The sequence below is a fragment of the Ailuropoda melanoleuca genome, chromosome 3, assembly GCF_002007445.2.
Source record: "Ailuropoda melanoleuca isolate Jingjing chromosome 3, ASM200744v2, whole genome shotgun sequence".
Classification (NCBI taxonomy): domain Eukaryota; kingdom Metazoa; phylum Chordata; class Mammalia; order Carnivora; family Ursidae; genus Ailuropoda; species Ailuropoda melanoleuca.
Genome location: NC_048220.1, coordinates 129,435,835 through 129,457,850, shown reverse-complemented (window position 1 = coordinate 129,457,850; position 22,016 = coordinate 129,435,835). Strand labels below are relative to the sequence as shown.

The 22,016-nt window shown below is 35.1% G+C and overlaps 1 protein-coding gene across 2 annotated transcripts in view; it reads right to left on the bottom strand.

The window, feature by feature from the left end:
- LOC100471557 (cadherin-12) overlaps positions 1 to 22,016 on the bottom strand; it is a 1,012,668-nt gene that overhangs the window by 939,846 nt on the left and 50,806 nt on the right. The gene's annotated exons all lie outside the window — the stretch shown is intronic.

The following is a 22,016-nucleotide window of genomic DNA, read 5'->3' as shown; positions in this document are numbered from 1 at the left end:
TTCCATACAAATTTAAGGACTATTTGTTCCAGTTCTTTGAAAAATGTCCTCGGTATTTTGATCGGGATAGCATTGAAAGTGTAGATTGCTCTGGGTAGTATGGACATTTTAACTATGTTAATTCTTCCAATCCATGAGCATGGAATATTTTTCCATCTTTTTATGTCTTCCTCAATATCTTTCAAAAGTGATCTATAGTTTCTAGGATATAGGTCCTTTACGTCTCTGGTTAAGTTAATTCCAAGGTAACGTATGGTTTTTGGTGTTATTGTAAATGGGATGGATTCCCTAATTTCTCTTTCTTCAGTCTCGTTATTCGTGTATAGAAATGCAACTGATTTCTGGGCATTGATTTTGTATCCTGCCACCTTACTGAATTGTTCTATAACTTCTAATAGTTTGGGAGTGGATTCCTTTGGGTTTTCCATATAGAGTATCATGTCATCTGCAAAGAGAGACAGTTTGACTTCTTCTTTGCCGATTTGGATACCTTTGATCCCTTTTTGTCTTCTGATTGCTGTTGCAAGGACTTCTAGTACTATGTTGAATAATAGTGGCGAGAGTGGGCATCCTTGTCGTGTTCCTGATCTTAAGGGAAAGGCTTCCAGCTTTTCCCCATTGAGAATAATGCTTGCAGTAGGCTTTTCATAGATGGCTTTTATGAGATTGAGAAATGTACCCTCTATTCCTACACTCTGAAGGGTTTTAATCAGGAAAGGATGCTGTATTTTGTCAAATGCTTTTTCTGCATCAATTGAGAGGATCATATGGTTCTTGAGTCTTTTCTTGTTGATATGATGTATCACATTGATTGATTTGCGAGTGTTGAACCATGCTTGCATCCCAGGTATGAATCCCACTTGGTCATGATGGATAATCCTTTTAATGTACTGTTGGATTCTATTAGCAAGGATCTTGTTGAGGATTTTGGCATCCATATTCATTAGAGAAATCGGTCTGTAATTCTCCTTTTTGAGGGGGTCTTTGCCTGGTTTGGGGATCAAGGTAATATTAGCCTCATAGAATGAGTTTGGTAGCTTTTCTTCTGTTTCTATTTTTTCGTTTCTTGAAGTGTGAAATGCTGGTAGTTGAGGCTGGTTGTTGCTCCTGCATGACCCATCCCCAATAAAAACCTCGGACTCTGAGGGTCATGCAGGCTTTCCTGGGCTGCACACATGTTGCTCTATTTTGCTGCTGGACTGAGGAGTACATCCTGTGTGACTTCTCTGTGAGTGTGGAGTGGGAGTGGGGGTTAAGGGGAACCTAGGAAGCCTGTGCCTGGATTCCTCCAGACTCAGCCTAATCCATCTGCTCTTGTTGATGGTGTTAATAGAATACGGCTGTGAGCACAATTGTCTCTGAGTACTGAAAGTCCTTCCAGCAAATCCCTGAATGTGTGCACGTTCTTAGGACTTTCAACACACACATGCACACACCCAATACTCACCCTGATTACTTCTAAAACAGCAGATATTTTCTGTTCTGTTTTCTCTTTTGTTGATTTTCTTCCATTCCATTCCATTTTATTCTATAACATTCTATTCTAATGCATTTAATTTTAATGTAGTCAATTCCATCACATGTAAATTAAAAGCCCTTTGTATCCTACTATATGATTTCCTGATCCACTAATGTAACACGGCTCTTGGTAGCCTACTGAGCTGTCATCCTAACCCATATACCGTATACATTTCACTTTCATTTGCAAAAAACACACAGCATCTTTCCTTTTTAAGGACTTTAGTGCTAATCAATGCCAAGAAAGACACATAGCATTAGTGTGTTAGTTATCCATTGCTGTATACCAAATTATCCCAAAACTTAGTGGCCTAAAACAACAAAGATTTATTATTTTGTAGTTTCTATAGCTAAGGGTCTCTCTCACTACAATCAAGGTATCACGTGTTATCTGCAGAAATTTCAAGACCCAACTGGAAAATCTGCTCCCAAGTGGATTCACATGGCTACAGGCATATTCTCCCTGGCTATTGTCCAGAGTCATTAGTCCTGGCCAGTTGGACATCTCCGTAGGCCAGTTCAAAACGCGGCAGCTGACTTCTCCCAGGGCAGGCAAGAGAGCAAAAGGGGGCAAGCAAGACAGAAGCCAAAGTCTTTCCTGTTATGTAACCTTGGAAACAACATATCAACACTTACATTGTATTGTACTCATTAGAAGTGAGTCAGTAAATTCATCATCTACAACTCAGGTAACAAGGATTACACAAGGGCATGAACGGCAGGAGGATTTTTGAGGACCAACTTAGAATCTGCCCACCACATTCCAGAGAAAGAAATAAACATGATAAAGCTAAAACAGTTATGTTGCCAAGACATATGGTATTTTCCCTGTGTTACTCTAATTTCTCCATACTTTCTTATTTCCTTTCTCACAAGATTATTAGCATGTCCCACATGGGGTAGTCTTTATGTAAAAGACTCATGGTAACTGCCAGTTTATTCCTGAAGGCAGTTATTAGCTTTGAAAGCCACTTTAACATGCCATAAAGTCATGAATATTTTTTGCTATAATTATCTTGCTTTTGTATCACAAAGGCAAATTTATATACATTCCTATGTGAAAGAGCTTTATTAATGTGCTTGGAACAATGAGGGAGAAGGAAGAGGAATAAGAGAAAGAGGAAAAGGAGGAGCAAGCACAAAGGGGAGTGGGGTAGACAAGGGGAAGAGGTGAAGGTGAAGGAAAAAAGGTCATTATCATAAAATGCAGCCAATCCTCAATACACTATTCCAAGCACATACACATAGTTTAGCTATATGCATATGTAAAGTTATAAAATATTAAGCTATGTATAACTATATATAACCATATATAACTATATATATACATATATATGCACATAATATATATATGCATTCTTCTTTTGAGGAAGGTAATACTATTATTCCTATGCTACAGATAAGGCAGCTGAAAATGAGTAAGTCCAAGTTTATCCTGCCAGAACTAGAATTTCAGCCCAGAGAGTCTGGTTATGGAGCCCACATTTCTAACTTCATGCTCCCTCCAAGAACTCAAACATTGAATCAAGAATACAGCATTCCTTAAAATTCAATCAATATATATATATTTTTTAAGACACTAATAAGGGTCTATGTCTTCAGTGCATATGTCAGGTAATCAACAACTATTTGTTGGATGAATAAATAAATATCATAGTTTGAGTTTTCTAGAAACTGGCCTAAAATAATTTTTAAAATGTCAAAATTTAAGGACTTAGTTTGTATAGGAGAGAGAAAAAAGAAGAAGACAAAAGAAAAAAGAAAACAATTACAAAACTTTGGAAAGAACTTTGGAGGAAGAAAAAGAGAAAGGGGGGAAGGAATGAAAGAAGAAAGAGAGGGGAGAGGAAATAAAACTTTAGAGAATGTTAGTTTTTAATTTGATGCTACAAAGAATCAGGATGTGTTTTCTGTCAGTCGTGTGTCACATATTGTATGCAGTTAAATCACAGAACAATGAAACACTTTGAAGTTTAAGAATTAAAGTGATATAATAAAGAACAAAAAGTTTATATAAGGTATGATATAACTGTACACAGATCAGGAATACATGATTTGTAAACACATTAATCATATTTAGATTTTTAAAATGTAATAGTACTGTGTAATAAAACTTATCGACATACACATNAATAAAACTTATCGGCATACACGTTAATATGAATATTTCTTTTTAGTTAAAAGAGACAAATTTATAGTTATTTCACTAAAGTCTGCAGGGTTCTGGAACAAAGCAACTTATTGGATTTAATATATTTCTCATAAAAGTGTCTCAGAAGTATTAATTTCATGCTTGACACAACTTTTCATAGGCTCTGTGATTTTATATCTCTGATTTACAACAGGCTAGTTTTGTTGGATGATAAACTCTCAAATTGCAGAAATTTTAAAACTGAAAGACTTCTTTTTTAAATATAACAAGGAAGTTTGGTTGATTCAATATGAAAAATGAACCTTTAAGTGAGTTCATTTTACCAGTAATAACATCACTATAATGGCTATATATTCACTGGTCAGAATAAAATAGAAAATAAATATTAAATAGTTTCCAATTTTCCTTTTTTTTTTTCCACTTAGTGGACTTATTTGAAATAGACTAAAACCTCAGACAGCAAAGTCATCAAAAATTTAGGAATCCTTACCCTTTTCTATCAGATACAGATACAAAAATGCCATAAAATAGATATTGGTTTGCTGGTGAAACAGTAGTTCCTGAATTCTTAACAAACACGTATGTGTTCTTAAGTGACCATTTATGCAGCCCAGAAGAGAGGTATGTCTTCCAAAAGAATTAATATTACAAATGATGCTGAAAGTGTTGTAAAATGATTGTTTGTTTCATTGCAAAGAAGAAACAAAAATGCATTCTCTTGGGCAGTTGATATGTAAGAGAGGAGAGGTTTTCCACTAAAACCAAAGGACGGGGTTGGGGGGAAGCTGGTTCAAGTAGAAGGATAGTGATAGCAATTAACAAAACAGGTAACAGAATCAATGACGGGGTAAAGATGAATCAGATATTCTTAACACCTGAGAAGGAAACCATTACAAACCAATAGTCTTACAATTCTCCAAAGGTATTCTAAATAGCCAGCCTATAAAAAGATCTGTCCACCTAAAAATTCAGAACTTACAAGTTAGAAAGATATCCTAGCAAAACGGTGCATGTAACTTCCATCCCATGAAAATTTTCCATGACTGTAATCACCACACCTAAGAGTGTCTAGTACGTACTGATGCTCAGTACATATTTGGGAACGAGAGAATCAGACACTTAAAACCCCTTTAAAGAACTGATCTAGAGATGATTATCCAAAGATAGTTCTCAGTACTGCGACAGGCTCCCCTATTACTGAGAATTTTAACTCACAAATGTCCTTGTCATATGAACTAAGATTTGGTCTTCAAAGAAAATCTATCCATGGTTTCATATTACTCCTTGGAAAGTATGTGGAATAAAAGTGAATCCCTCCTCTGCCTGGGAATCTTTCAAGTATTTGAAGAAAGCTATCTTACCAAAATGAGGCAGAGCTACTTGCACCATGCCTCTGACTTCCTGCACCCCACAGTCTGTTTCACAATAGTTATCAGATTTTTGTGGGTAAAGTAGTTTGCAGGGCCAAATAAAATTTACCTGAACATATTGTCATTTGTCTCCTGGAACACCTAAATTATTTGAGCCATTGTGTGATGTGTCAGAGACCATGGCCCACTGCCTGGGGGCAAGGATTACTGGGGGTGGACAGGAAGAGAGTTACAGACCTAGTGTGTTCTGCTGGGACTAGAAGAAAACACCACCTGCCAGCTTCTCCTGAGAGGACATGTATGGCAGCCATGACAGACAAACGTAAAGGATCTTCCACTCTTCAACAGATAGCACCTAAGTGTGTCAGATGCTTACCTGACCCTGTGGAGAGAGCCTCAATTATGTTCAACATTAGCTTTCCCTCAGTCCTCTGGGATGGTGGTTATAGGTCTGAATAAACTTTAGTCAAGGAACAAAGAAATGGAACCTACCTTGCCCACTTCATTTAGAAACAATATACATCAATGACATAGCTACTACATTCCCTTTAAAACTTGGTGAAACTGGAAGTCTAAAGCTCCATTGGACTTTCCTCTTCACCTGCTAGTCTACAAAGCAACAGGGGATACTCAAAAGCAGAGGTCTAACACCAGAAGAAAAACAGATGTGAGCCTGGCACCAAGGAAGAGATTCTTTACCCGAGTCTAAGCTTTTACAGCTATAGAATAGAAACAGTATGCTAGTAGGCACTATTTGGGGCACAACTGTGGACTTTCTAGCACCAAAGAACAGGGATATGGGCAAATAACAACACGGTCAGACAGTTCAATCTAGATTTAATGTTTTATAGCAGAAATATGAAAAGGTTCTTTAATGTGAATGATTATTTCTTCAGGCTGGCAGGACTCTGTAATATATTTCATCAATTCTAGGACACATCATTTTATTCACATTGTAACACTTCTAAAATTAAGGTGCATCTTCTAATCAATGGTACATCAGAATTCACTGGGGACTTTTCCTTAATTTTAATCATGTAAACAATGCCGGTGCCCATAGAAGCACCTTTCAGAAGTGAGGCTATCATAAAATCAGGGCTTTTGTTTATATAGTTTTATGTCAAATCTAGACCCACGGAGGCAATGGATTCATCAAGTTACCTTCTCATTGCAATCCAGCATGTGATGCTCACAGTGGCAAAATATGCCATCCTGGTCCCTTATCAGTTTTAGTTGCTGTTGAAGTAATGTGGTTTTTTTCCCCCTCAGAACTACTGAACTGCCAAATTGGGTAAAATCTGTCTTCATGAATTTAGTGAACTTGAATCAGCCCTGAAAGATATATCCATTATTGTGATCGGATCCAATCTCTGGGCCAGTGTGCAGTCACGAACTAGACGCTGGACCATCAGTGTAATTGTACCAAAGAGGCCCATTGGGTGACAAGCAGATAACTTTGCCTGATGTCACCCATAGACATTTCATCATTACATACGCCACTTTTTTTTTTTTTGAGATGAAGGAAGTAAAGTTATGAAGTGTTAGGTATCTAAGGGGCCCTCAATAACAATTATTCTCATTTCATGGGTTGTCATTCTCTTAATTTATTCTAATTTCACCAAGCACCCATGGGATGGTACCCAGAATTGACAAGACTCCTGCATGGCCTGGCTGTCACCTCTTCAATCTGGTTACTCTATTTCTGTTTATGAAACAGAAGATCCCATTAGCTCTGTAGGAACTGATCACACTATTGATTCATACTGATTTCACTATCAGGTACAATCCGGAACCTCTGTGACACATGCTCTTGCTCGGCGATCCTATCCTTTGTACCGTTGGCTCTTTGGATCTGGGACAGTACCCTACATTTATCACTTTAAGATGCTTATTTGTTTTGGTCCTTCACTCTTTGTTGTTCAAACACTGTGGATTCTTTATTCTGTAACTTAAAGTATGTACCAAGCCTCCCTGCTTTTTGTCGCACTCAAACCTGGTGGTTATGACTACTTTATAGTTTTTAAGTGACAACTTGACTGGTTACAACTACTGAAATGGACAGGACTGATTTGAGATCCTGAGTGATGTGCCAGAGCTCTCTTTTTAGATAACTGACACCACTGTATATGGTCTTTCACCTAGTTATGAATCCATATCTTTTGCCATCAAGTTCACATCTTTGTGTCCTAGTCTCCAGAATCTTAAGAGCCATGCTTTGATCAAAATCAATCAACAGCATTTCTTTGATCAATTTGTCTAACATTGTGTTGAAAAAGAGGGTAAACTGCTGTGACATAATCTTAAAAAATACTTGCTGAATTCTAAGAAACATATAAAATCTGAACTCATTATGTGCTCTCACCCTTTAACCGCTGTTCTTGTACATTTCCAATTTCCATTTATGAAACTACCAAAAAGAAGCAAAAAGGTTACAGGTGCTAACTATAGCCTGGCAATGTCTCTTCTTAACAACCTGTTACACTGGCTACAATTTATTTCCTATTGCTATTAACACACTGATTTGGTAATTTGCATTTATTTTAAGTACTATCACACTTTTTCTAGCTGGCCTTAATGTCTTTTATGGTGCATGATTTAAATACTATCTCCAGAGTGTCACTAGATTACACAGTCTCTTTAGTTCTAATTTCTTTACCTCTCAAACTCTCCACATCTGGCTTGCCATATCACCTACATTCCAAAATGACACCTGTACCAAAGAGTTCATCTGTCCCAGAAAGTCCCATACAATTCATTCATCCTTGCTTCCCTGCCCTAAAGCTTCCCCATCAAATCAATCCTTATCTCCAGAAGCAACTGGACAAACAGATAGGCAAGTGACTGGCCAGTTTGGTTAATCAAAAAAAAAAAAAAAAATTAAAGTTCCAGAAAAGAATCCACTGACTTTGAATGTCTGTCATACCCAGAGCTCCCCAGAAGAAAGTAGCCAACATAATTCTGGTTAATACAGGCTAAGATGCTTCATATCATTGTGACCTGTCAACTCTAACTAAAATATCACTGGCCCAGGCCTGGGTTCTTAGTTAGAAAGGCCTTCTGTAAGATGACTTGCTGTGAGAAATGTGCCCAATAATGAGAACAATAAGGACAGTCCATCTACTTAGAAAAAGAATCTACTTTTTATTTGATTTTAAACACAAGATTCACAGAAAGGGACAAAAATTTACAGAGAATAAAAAAAAAAAAACCCAGCTGTGGAAAAACACAGATAAAGATGTAGTAAACAGAACAATCCTACACACACACACACACACACACACACACACACACAAAGATGTCCACATCCTAATGCCCTGAGCCTGTGAATGTTACCTTACATAGCAAAAGGGACTCTCCACATGTAATTAAGAATCTTGAGATGGGCACATTATCCTGGTGAGCCCCATGTTATCACAAGAGTTCCTGTACGAGGGAGACCAGAGAGTCAAAGTAAGAGGAGCTATAAGAAAGGAAAAAAGGGAGTAAAAGCTTTGAGGGTGGAGGAAAGGGCCACAGTGAAGGAACACAGAACCCTCTAGAAGCTAAAAAAGACAAGGACATAGATCCTCCACTGAACACCAGAAGGAATGAAACTTTGATTTCATAACTCAGACCTGACAGATTACTGTTACCTTTATTTTAGGACTTTTGACCCGCAGAAAGTTAGATGTTGTTTGATGTTACATGTTAAATGTGTGTTAAGCTCTAAGTTTGTGGTAATTTGTCGTAGCAGCAGTAGGAAACTAACACAAAGTGTTACAGTTAATATCCATATGGAGTTAAATCACACTCATCAACTCAGATGTCAGCTTTATCTCAAAAACCAATAGGTATAAAACACTGGTCTAACCACACAGGAAGATATTGGCTGACTAGCAACCTTGCAAGAGAAAATGATACGGTAAGGTGTGGCCAGTAGGTAAAGAGAGCAGAAGCTAGAAGGTGGGGAAAAAAAGACAAGTCAAATCAAAGCCTGAGAGATTTAAGACACACATATATTATATCATCTTTGCAAGGATATTTTTCTAAGCACATTTTAACACCTGCATGCAATCTTGATTTCTTCACCACCATGGAACTGGATTTAATTCTGAGAAAATATATTGTTCTTTTTTTGACACACATCACATTTTTTACGTATTTCCATGAATACACTTCTTACTTATATTTATTTATTTTTATTCTTTTGTTTTATATTATATTGTCTGTTTTTAATTCCCATGCTATTCCTTAAGTCTTAAATGTACGTAACATAGTCAGCAAGGACACATACCTCAGAAGAAGAAAGAAGTCTTAGAAAATAATACCATTTATTTAAAACTAACCTTATGTCTAATCACACAAGACACTGCAAACTGAGGATAGAGTGGAATCATCCATGCTAGACACAGAAAACAGGTGAGGCCTATCGGGGCTACGGAAAACTATTAACGAGTAGGTGATATCCTGGAGGAACTATGTTCCATTTTTACCAGGCAAGAAACCTTTGGTCTGTATTAATGGATGTCTGGGTCTAATAATGAAAGACTGCATGAGTGAAGTTAAGAAATCAGATAATATTATATGGAATATATTCCTAAAAGCAGAAGAAGAAACAATAATTAAAAAATACAGGCCTGGAAATCATCAGAAAAAAATCTGAGAGGGAATTATCATCTGTATAGAAATAAAAGATTCTTAGTAATACAATCAAGAAAATTCCTTTTAGTTTAAATATTAGAAGATTATACTATTTTACCTCATTTAATTTTTAGTCCGCCAGGTCCTACTTGTATATAATTTCTAGATAGAGATGGAAATACCTGGTTTGAAATTTTGAGTTCCTTACTATTTGTGTCAGTTTTAGAAAATGTGAGTCTTTGTTCTTTCATATATAAAATAGTCCTGGATCACACAGCTGCTTCTGAGGAATAAATAACATAATACATTCTCTCAATACAGTGCTAGACATATTGTTATTTCAGTGTTATTCCTTGTTATACAGTGAACATTTTCTCACAAGCTTTGTTCAGGAAGCTTTGGCAAACCTATGAAAAAAAGGAAAAGATTTTTTTCTACCCTCCTAGTTTTTCCTATTTTGGTTCTAACTTTACACTTTTATATTCTTCTTATCCCCTCCCTCAAAAAAAAAAAAAAAAATCCGGAGATCATGCTCAGTTTTACTCTATAATGTCTAATCTAGTCCTGTCTTTTCAGATTATTCCCCTACATTCAGTCTTCCTATTCTTCAATTTCAATCAAAATCTGGCTACCTCAACTTCTTATTTCCTCTGACGCCTATTAGTTATCTTCTGATAATTAATTTGATGAAACTATCACTGGTAAATATGTGCTACTTAAAAATTGTAATAGTTTAAAAACATTACTGTATTGATGGACCGTTTAAAACCCAAATATTTATTTACATCTATACAGACACACACATTGTCACACACACATATACACACATACACACACTCTGAATTTGATTTTTATCATAAAACGTGTTTGTGAGTAATGATAGGGATATAAAATCGGGTACCAGGCCCATGCTAACAAAATAACCTCAAAAGTGTTCACAAGATAGTCCAATATGTACTTAAGTGTTAATTTTACATATTGCACAAGTTGGTAAGTTTTACATATTTTATATAAATATTTTTAGTATAATAATGGAAACCTTTCTCAAATAATTAGTGTTTTCTAAATGCCTTGTTTATTTTTCCGTTAAAAATTTCATGACAATATTAAAAATAAACTGTTACATATTAAGTTCATGGAATCAGTAGCTTAAGCATTGCTTCTCTCTGTGGAAAATGAATTTGTAGTGAGAACAGGTCTTAGCACTTAATAAAACATTTAGAATATATACCATGAAAACAAAAATATTACAAGAACATTACAAATCATACAGTAATAAAATATGTTCTTCCCTAAAATGAATAGGCCAGTTCAGAGGTTGCTGATATAAAAGCATTATAATTTGTAATTTCTGTCTTCATGATATATACTGTTTTCAATATCTTCTTTTAGTATATAAAGGTGTTTGTATTAATTTGTTAGAATTAATGGATTGGAAATTAATACACTAAAGTGGGCAGAGAGGAATAGCTGTTAAGGTTTTATTTTCAACTAGGGATGTGAGGTATTACAATTAGAAAACTTTCACATGGAACACTTTCCATAAACATCTTTGTTCTGGGAAAGCCGGATGACTCACTTGGTTAAGCGTCTGCCTTTGGCTCAGGTCATAATCCTGGGGTCCTGGGATGGAGTCCCACAATGGGCTCCTTGCTCAGCGGGGATCCTGCTTCTCCCTCTGCCTGTAAGATCCCCTGCTTGTGCTCTCTCTCTCTCTCTCTCACACATAAATAAATAAATAAAATCTTTGCAAAAAACAAAAAACAAAAAAAAAACCTTTGTTCTTTAATTGACTTACTGCAACTCCGAACAACTATCTTATTGAAATCTCCAACGGGTAATTCTATCCATTAATCATAAAGTACTCCGTATATTCATTTAATGAATATTTATTGAAAACTTTGAACACTTACTTTATGCTAGAAAATATATGTGTGTATATACACACATACTAAAGTATGTACTAAAGTACATACTTTAAAGTACTAAAATATATAGCCATTTACAAAATATAACACAAATATATTAATAAGCATAATTTCTTCTCTCAGAGTTCTATCCCTGGAAATCCTGATAAAAATGTACAAACCTGAAAGACTACTTAATAGAAATGTATATACTGTCAGGAAATTTTAATGTAATTAAATTTTGATTCATAATAACATTTGAGTCGATTTTATTGTTAGACACAGCACATACACTGGTAATTATACAATAACATAAGTATTAGGAGAGAGGTCTAGGGAAANTCCTCTCCCACTCCCCCTGCTTGTGTTCCCTCTCTCGCTGGCTGTCTCTATCTCTGTTGAATAAATAAATAAAATCTTTAAAAAAAAGAAAAAAGAAACGAATTGTCATTTAAAAAAAATGTACAAACTGAAAGACTACTTAATAGAAATGTATATACTGTCAGGAAATTTTAATGTAATTAAGTTTTGATTCATAATAACATTTGAGTCGATTTTATTGTCAGACACAGCACATACACTGGTAATTATACAATAACATAAGTATTAGGAGAGAGGTCTAGGGAAATGGCTTGGTCGTCACTAAGGGGTAGTAACTAATTCAACTCTGAGGACTCAAGGATTCAGAGCTTGTTGGAGAAGTTATAGTCGTACTTTGTAAACTGTCTGCTATAAATACTATCATCATAATTTCAATTTTGACTTGTATGTTTTTTCTGCTGTTAATACAGGAAAACAATAGCAGCGTCACAAACAATAATGACCGATATACTACTGGTCACAGGAACTTGAAATGTCCTGATTAAAGCACATTGTTGTTTTCCTTACTGTTTAGAACTGGTCAAGGTCAGGTTTCCCTTCTTTTTGATCTCTGCAGACTTTGAGCCTCAATACTCCAGTATATCAGAGACCTTAGCCTCTTCCACCAAAGGTATTAATTAGCAACATTGCCTTCATCAACTGAGCAACGGGCCAGTTTGGGAAGTCCTGGAAAAGTTTTCAGGTCATCAACTTCTAAAAAGAGGCTTTTGCTTTAAGTCAGCAAATATTTTATGTCCATTTTAGACTGCTTTCTAGTTCTCTTTGATTTCCTCTGGCTGGTAAGTTTATTTCCTTTAATATCCTGTTGATATCCTATTTCTGCTTTTAATCTTAGCAAACAGTGTTGCACTTTCTAAGTAACATTTATAAATAGAATTACCTTCCACAATGTTTATACATACATGTATCCATCTCTCTTACCTACTGACTTTGTTTAATGGAAAGAAGACCTATGATTCCAAATGTTATCCCTGCCTTTAAAAAGAGAGAGGTTTCAAAGACTAAGGCCCTATGACTTTTTGTTTTTTGTTTTTTGTTGTTGTTTTGTTGTTGTTGTTGTTGTGTTGTTGTTGTTGTGTTGTTGTTGTTACATGAAGATGTTTCTGAAGGCAGGGTAGTTGAGAAAGATGGGACAAAGTGAGAAACACATTTTAATTCTATTGCTTTAAATATTCATCACTTGCTTAGATTTACCTTTGTATTTATCAATCCTGCTCACCACGATATCTTGAGTCCTTTATCCTTTCTTCGGCATTTAGTTTTTGCAGTTCTGAGGCATATCTTTTAACATTTTTTTCACGGAAGGTCAATTGTAACTTCATTCAGAACTTGATTAAAAAGTTTATTTCATTCTCTATTCTTAATAATTATTTATTTATGAATGTGAATCTTTTTGACGATTACATCTCAGATTCTGAGGACAGTTTTCATTTACCTCTGCCACAACTGCTGCTATTCTGAAGACTGATGTCATTCTCATTGTCGTTCTTTGTATTTCTTATTATAAGTTATTAACTGATTTTTGATGTTCTCTCTTTTTGTTCTTCCGTGGTCTCATTATCTGATGTTTAGATGTGAATTTATTTTAATGAACTCTACTTGGACCGTTTTTAAACAATTTCTAAGACATTCTTATTCATTTACTCTATCCATACTACCTTTCTCTCATTTCCTTGAAATTTTCATTCCAAAATTTCTATTAAATATATGTGTACAATCAAATTCTATCCTTAATATCCCTTATGTTTTCCATAACTTAATCTTGCTAGACAACACTGTAAGTCATTTCTTAGAATTATTTTTTCTAATTCACTGATACTCTCTTCACCCTTGTCTAATTGTGCTAGTCAAACTGAATATTAAACTCTAATTCTGAAGAGTTTGGTTTTGCTTCAAATTGTTTTTTTATCATAAATTAGATTATTTCTGTTAATTGCATCATGGGCCCTCAGTTACCATAAGATATTTTTTCCTATCCTCATGTGTTTGTCATTTTGAATTGTGACAGATTTAGACAGATTTATTCTGGGAGCAATCTCTAGATAACAGATTGAGGTTTATGTTTTTAGAGTATCTTTCCCTTTGTTTATACCAGGCATTTCAGGAATATAACCAATTCTAGATTAATTTTGTGTTAATTTCTCATTTTGTCAGCTACCAGACCAATAAGTAGTGTAAATTAGAATCTCAAACACACAACAAACATGAATCTAAGCTTGAGTTCTTAAAATAAACATTTTCTTTTTTCCATAAACAAAACTGATAGAGAACAAAGAGTTTGGAATTTTAATCTAGAGAGTACTGTTAAAAAACATATGTCTAGTCCATGGTTTCTTTCAGTCAGCTGCTTCAAGGCTACAAGTTTATGTATAACTTGAGATGGAAACTCATCAAAAAGATCCAAGGTCTTGGCCTTAAGTGGACATTAAAGCCCAAGTCTCTAGGTTCAAAAATCCGCATCCCCTCTCAAACCCCTGCTATGGCAAGCTCCATCATCTACTTTCTCACTTACCACTCCAAACAGCTTTTTATAAATGGCCAAGGGTTTTCCCCACTCAAATTCTTCTCTGTACTGATATTATTTTGTGTTAAATGTCTGCACTTACAAAAGTTTCCATCAGGCATCATTTCAAATTATTTAGTCTGCCAGATTTCCAGGAACAGAAGCTACAATTTTATCTAAAGAATCAACTTGTAGAATTTTACTTTTTAAATGGTACCTGTGAATATGAATGTCCTAAGGATAAAAACTTGTCCTATAAGTTCAGTAAAGTTTCCAAAAATTTGATAAGCATATAGTTTCTTCTCTTTTTAATACTAAATTATTCCAGAGTACCTAAGGCTACAGGAATTACTGGTACTGAAAATGCGTCTAAAACAAATTACAATGGCTTCACCTATGCTTAGTAGCTATAATACATATGTAATAAAGAGGAGGACTCTTATTTTTTTTTTTTTATGTTTGACTGTTAAGAGCTCTTAAGCCTTATCCCTCACTCTCCTCCTTCTGCCCCACACTGAAAGAGCTGATAAGAAAGCTCTGATGCTACCTTCTTTAGCATTCATTGCAAGTCCACACTACACAAGATAAACCACATTCTGGCCACACTGCATAACCAACACACACACAAGCCACTCTCATTTTCCTGCTCTCTCAAGCTATTTTGTAGGTGCTTGGAGCCTCCCTGCTATCCCCAGAAAGCCTCATACTGTGAGTGATAAACCTCTCAAACCCCTCTGAAGTATGTGTATGGTGTTATCAGTCCTGACATCCAAACCACATTTCTGTGTGGTAGCTATACAGCAGCAGAGTATTTATTTGCAAAACGCTATAAGATGTAAATCTTGCTATGACTTTTTGAGAGTTATTTATCAGTACATATGTTTTAACAGAAAAAAATAATCAAGAGCTATTAAAACTTTAAATAAAAATGAAAAAAACTGCTTTCATATACTGGACTATAAAATTTATTCAAGCATACAAAAGTAAATGTTTATATTGCTCTATTTTGAAGTTTATACGACCTGGTTGAAATTCATCCTGCTTCCGAAAGACTCTTTTTTTTTTTTTTAATTCCTGATCATCAAATGACACTAACTAAATGGGAAACAAAATTGTTATAGCAGAGCTGAGAAATGTGTTATAATTTCTACATTTGTATTTGTTGAATAGGAAAAAATTAAAACTCTGTGTGTGAAGATAGAGAGGAAAAAGACAGAGAAGGCGGAGGAGGAAGAAGAAGGGGGAGGAGGAGAGAAAGAGAAACAGGAAGAGAAAAAGAGATTTTAAGGATTGGCTCATGCATCTGCTGGCTGGCAAATCCAAAATCCACAGTGTAGGCTAGGAGGCTGGAAACTAAAGAAGGAGTAATGTTGCAATCTTGAGTCTGAAATCCAATCTGTGGGGCAGGCTGGCTGACTAGAAACTCAGGCATTTGATACTGCAGTCTTGAGACAGAATTTCTACTCTATGAATGAAACCTGTTTTTGCTCTTAAGACCTTCAACTGATTGGATGAGGGCCACACAAATTATCAAGGGTAATCTTCTTAAATTGGAACTGATTATAGATGTTAACTACATCCACAAAATACCTTCACAGAAACAACTGGATTAATGATTGATTAAATAATTGTGTATTATGGGTTAGCCAAGTGGACACATAAAACTGTCACAAATGGGATAAGAATAAGTGCTACATAGTTGTGAAAATGCACATACACTATTTTACGAGCCACTAAAATTTAACTTGTTAAATAAAGATAGGCAAAGTCAGTGTGGTTTTTTTCTTTCTTGTTTTGTTTTGGTTTGGGGATTTTTTATGACATTGATTCTCAAAATGTTGCCTAGAAGTGGTAAAAGCTGTAAAGTATGGACAAAAATACAAACCAGCAAGAATGCTATACACTGTTAGTAGGAGAGTAAAATGCTATAATACCCTGGGAAAACAATTTAATGTTACCTGACACATTTTAAGATGTGCAAACTCACGATGTAGCCATTTCCATTCCTAGAGAATCTTTGCATATATTCAGTTTCAGAGCATTATGTTAATAGAACAAAAGGAATCAAATGTAAATTGACATGACAGCAGATAAACTGAGATATATTCGTATAATAATGTATGACACGGTATGAAACTGAATATACTATAGCTTCATATGTCAATGTGGTTGACCTCACAATCAGATTATTGGCAACATGTAAAATTTATGCAAAATGTATTCAAAAGTTAAATAATATAGTTTAAGAAAGAAATAAACAGCACAAGGTATTACTTAAAAATCAGAATAGTAACCATCTAAAGGAGAGGATCTAGAATGCAACTGTCAAAAGTTTAAAAGGCATTTGTTGATTTTGTATCTTTAACATGAGTTCTGGGTGTATGGTGGGTTAATTTGTGATCACTATATATTCATTTTATATTGTTATATCCTTTTTGGTAAAGCTTATATATTTCAAAATGAAAATTTTCAAAAAATTAGCAATTACATTCATTTTACTAAAATGTCTTTATGTGTTTAGGGTAAAACACTAAGGTAAGTCTTTAGTAAATATTCAACCTGAGAGTATATAGCAGTCTAATTCCAAATCTGTTAAATATTTAATTATTAGATGCACAGGGGAAATAATACGGAGACATTCTGTCGAAATTTTAAGAGTGATTAACTGGGTGATGAGATGACAGGTGGCACTTATTTTATTTTCTGAAATTTCATTCTTCAAAATGCATACATGCACATATTAATGTTTATTTTTAGACTATTAACTCATATATCATATATAGTGAAATAAATCTCAAATATGAGACATAATAATGGAGCTTCTTCTTTGGTGAGAGTTTTTAAATCATAGTGGATGAAAACATTCTGCCTCAGTGTGTATACATAACACAATTTCAAAAACACTGAATTAAATAAAAGACTCCACACAATTTTTTAGAGTGATTCACATTAGCTACATAAAGAATTCATTTCAATGTTATAAGAATTAATCACATTCATGCTATCTACTCCATGGTTTCCCTATTCAATACTGAATGGTCTAGTAAACACAATGAAGTCATTCCAAGCAGAGGAAAATGACACGTTAGAGACTAAACTCTGCTTTACAAACTACCTTATTACATACTATAATGGATTCAAATCATGCTTGATGAATAAGAAAGGTGAATGATATCCTTATGGTCCTTTTTCAGGAGTTTTAAAAGACTCACGTTGCTGAACATTAAAAAACAGAGTTAAATGAGATTTTAATGGACTTCCTTTATAAGCAAGTGGCTTATTTTAGCATATTTTTTAAATTTTTACATGTTATGGAACTAGGAATAAAGAAAACAGCCTGCAATGTACTTTGTTATAAATATCATAAACTTATATAGATATGCTAATAGGCAAATCTTCATAATATTCAACTCCAGGTTGAGGCACATATGTAATATATTAGCTTTGCTAATTTTTTTGAAGCATGTAAGCTGCACTGGGAAATATGTCAAAAAAGACCATAAATGCCTAAACAATAATAATGCAGGATTGTTCAAAGCCATCTGATTGCAAAGAGGCTATGTAATAAAAAAAAAAAAAATTCTGAGGATCCTACACCTATGTCATTTGATTTTTGAAGCTGAAGTATATGTAATGTGAACTGTAGTCTCATAAATATGTTTAAGAAGATATTTTAATATTTTATCCATTAAGGCATATCTGTTGTCCTTGTTATTTTGAAGTTATCACAAGTTTATGTTTTTCTATTACAAGAGTCAGTTATGTGATACCAGACACAAGCATATTTTGACTTCTGAATATAGAACAATTCCATGTTTTTTTCTTTGTCAAACCTAACCATGTGATCTCATGTAAAAATGTAAAATAAGGGGATCTTATAAAGAACCTATTCTAGAAAGAAACATATATATATATAAATAAGATATATTCTTTGAATAAAACAATGTTAAATATATGCGTATATACATTTTAAAAGCATACATATTCATGTATTTCATGCTCAACCTAAATAAAACATCAAGCAAAATTGAATATGGGCACACTGATACAGAAAAAATATCTACTATTAAAAAGAAAACGAAGCTTTAAAGAAAAGCGATTTATTTAGTAGACCAAAATTGAACCCATGGTTCTAGTTTGCTGAAAATAGAAAGCTAGAGGGAAGCACGTGCTTAAAAGCTACAGAACATAAATCTTGTTCTTTGAGGAAGATTAATTCTGATATCTGAGAAAATATTACTGGTTTTTTAAAAGTCCAAAAAAATGCTTCCAAAGATTTTAATTACTTGATGGCTTTTATCAGAGTAGGGGTAGAAAACATTTACATAAAATTACCAATGAAATATCTTTACTGTTTAAACGGTTAAAATGTTTGTGAAAAGTTGATCAAAGCAAATATGTCAATTCAAGAACATCCAGAATTTCTTTCTTTCTTTTTTTTTTTTTAAGATTTTATTTATTTATTTGACAGAGAGAGAGACAGCCGGCGAGAGAGGGAACACAGGCAGGGGGAGTGGGAGAGGAAGAAGCAGGCTCCCAGCGGAGAAGCCCGATGTGGGGCTCGATCCCAGAACACTGGGATCACGCCTTGAGCCGAAGGCAGACGCTTAACGACTGCGCCACCGAGGCGCCCCCAGAATTTATTTCTTACCTTAAACTTAATACCGTTGTATGTTATTTGGCATTATAAAACCCACATTGATAGATTGAATTAACACTAGTATTGTTTATGATGGATATTTTAAAACACTTTATATTATGCTCCTGTATCTTTAACATAGACAGGATGAACCAAATGAGGTTTGTATTTCCTGAATCATTAGCTCTTATTTATTCAACAGCAGTAGACAAAGAAAATACTGAAACCCAAAAGGAAAGAACTGCCTTTGGGACAAGCTCCAGATTTTAGTGATGAGAAATCTCTGATAATCTTTTTAGTATCTTATATTCAACAAAGATTTATTAAGCATACCCAAAGGTCAACACACTGTGTTAATTCCTCAGTATGAGTAGATGAATAAAACACAGTCCCAAGCCTCAAGCAGTTTCAGGGCTAATGGTAAAGCTAAAATGTAGACATTTGCGTTGACAATTATTAATATGAATGTTGTGTTATTTCTCCAGTCTTTTACTTTTTTAAAAAACTCTTAGATTCCAAGGGACATTTTTATTCTCACAGTGAGCACCAAAGCAGAGACAAAAATTCAAAGAACGCTTCAACCAAATTGAGAGAGTCTTTCTTACTCAGTATTTTACCTTCTAAAACCCAGACAAGGGGAGAGAGAAAATGAGAGCAATTAGAAACTGAAGAGGCACATTTATCTGAAGAGTTATAAAGTACAAAAATTGGAAGAGCAGAAGAAAGTTTTTAGACCATAGAGAAGAGCAGAGGGGAATGGTCTTAAGATTTCAGATCTTAAGAATCTGCCATTCACTGTTCTTGGTCACCTGTAAATTCCCAAATAAACTGATGCCATGGGCCACAGGCATCCTGTATGGTATTGGGTGTAGAAAGGGATAACGTAGGATTCTGACTAGATTAGACCAGGATCAGTGAAGGAGTTTCAGGGTGGGGAGGGGGGCGAGGGGTTGATAGACACACTACTGCTGTTACCATGATTTATGGCTACTATTTACTCAGTGATAAAATGAGGCTTATGTGAGGAACTCAATTGAAACAAAGACGGAAGTGAGTTTTCCTACTTGATGGGGATGGAGGATGTCAGGGAGGCTTAAAGGAAAAGGAAATGCTTTCTCGGTTTAGGTAAATAGTGTGAGGAATGTTTATTTTCAAGGGGAGCTATTTGACTCAGGATAGGTATTGGGTCATCGCATTGGAAGTGCAGGATCCTGGGGCTCACAGAAGCAGGACTGTCACAAACTGCACATCATGAGAAGTGGGAGAAATTAAGACCCAGAAGAAAGGAACTGTAAGACCACTGACTTCGACAGAAGGTAACACAGGAAAGAAAACTCCCTATCTATTGTCAGGGCTCTCCCTGGTCATACTCCCTGAGAAGACAAGAGGCCAGAGAAGATCCTTGGCACAATCCTTGAAGGTCAGCCTTCTGGAATAGGAAGTATGACAGAAAAAAAAGAAAAGAGGGGCTCTTAAGGGGAAAATGGTAAGTATCCACCCCAATCCACAATTTTGCAGGGCTGGTTGTAAAGGAATTATTTCTCAGGTGAACTCAGGTTCCTTCAGGACAAGGAAGGATTTAACTCCTTGTACAAAAGGATATATAACGTTATGAAAGCATAAAAATGTATGACATCTTCTGTAAACTGCACAATGTTAGGCACTGTTAGAAAACAGTGTAGGGATTAGATGGGTACCTAATTTTTAAGAAGGGGAGGATATAACACATAGTCATTGAGCCTGATCTTATGTATGTGTACTACCAGCAAACATACTTCCTTTGCAAATTCACCTGCTCCACTGTCCCACTAAATATCACTTAGGAAACTCAAGTTCAAAGACAAGATTAAATTTCAAGACAGAGGAGCAAAGATTTAAACCAAGTGTAGGGCATCTCTTTTGAGAGCGAGCCCGATACGATCATACAGATTGTACACCCTGAAGCTTACCTAACCAATACATGACAGTGTCTGAATTTGGCAAAGAAAGCAGTGAGTTACACAAATTAGTTTCTGTAACCCAACTAAAGCCTCATGTTGGGGGTCTGGGAAAAGTGGGAAAAATAAAGAGGTTTTAAAGAACTGGAAGTCTCAATGAATCTGAAGAAAAGAGAGTGATTTGGGGAGAAAAAAAAGCTGGAATAAAATTTATAGTCAAATATAGAACTTCAATGTCACTGTTTCAAAGAGAGTTAGTAACAGCTGTGACTAGAGGTTGTTGAATGAAATAGAGAAAAAATGACAATTGAGACTGAATGTGTGTGGCTGAGGAGACTGAAGAACCAAGAAGGAGGCTGGCAAGGTGATCACTGTGGCTGAGGAGAAGTAGGGAAGTGGTTACCATCACAAGGCTGCTGATCTCACTAGTTTGGAATTAGTTTAGGTAGAGTGAGGAAGGCGATGATTCAGGTGCCAAATTTCCTTACAAATTCAGGAGTGAAATGAGCAAGAATATTGAGATTGAGCGGAAAGATCTCATGCCCTAGTGAAAAATAGTTCTCTGCAACATTATAAATGAGTAAATGGTGCAGCTACAATACGGATATATCTTCTTGGTTCTGTGGTCTGGGAGATTAGGAGAAATTATCAGCCTATATCACAAGTAACACTTAGAATTGTATCAGCATGGACAGATTTTAAATTTTAATTATGCCCAGAAGGTGAAGTTCAAGTACTGTGAAAAAATTTGCAAAAGTATCAAAGTTCCATAATAAGTATTCTGTCTTGAAACATCCTACATCTTTTAGAACCTATGCTATAAAAAAAAGTTGTATGTCTACCACAATGAAAATTTATTTATCTCTGTGGTGGAAAAACATTAAGGGGGTCACCATGATCCCTGCATCCTGACTTTCATGCCTTTGGCGATCTCTTTTCTTCAATGAGGGCAAGACTTGTGACTTCATTTTTACCAACAGAATAAAACA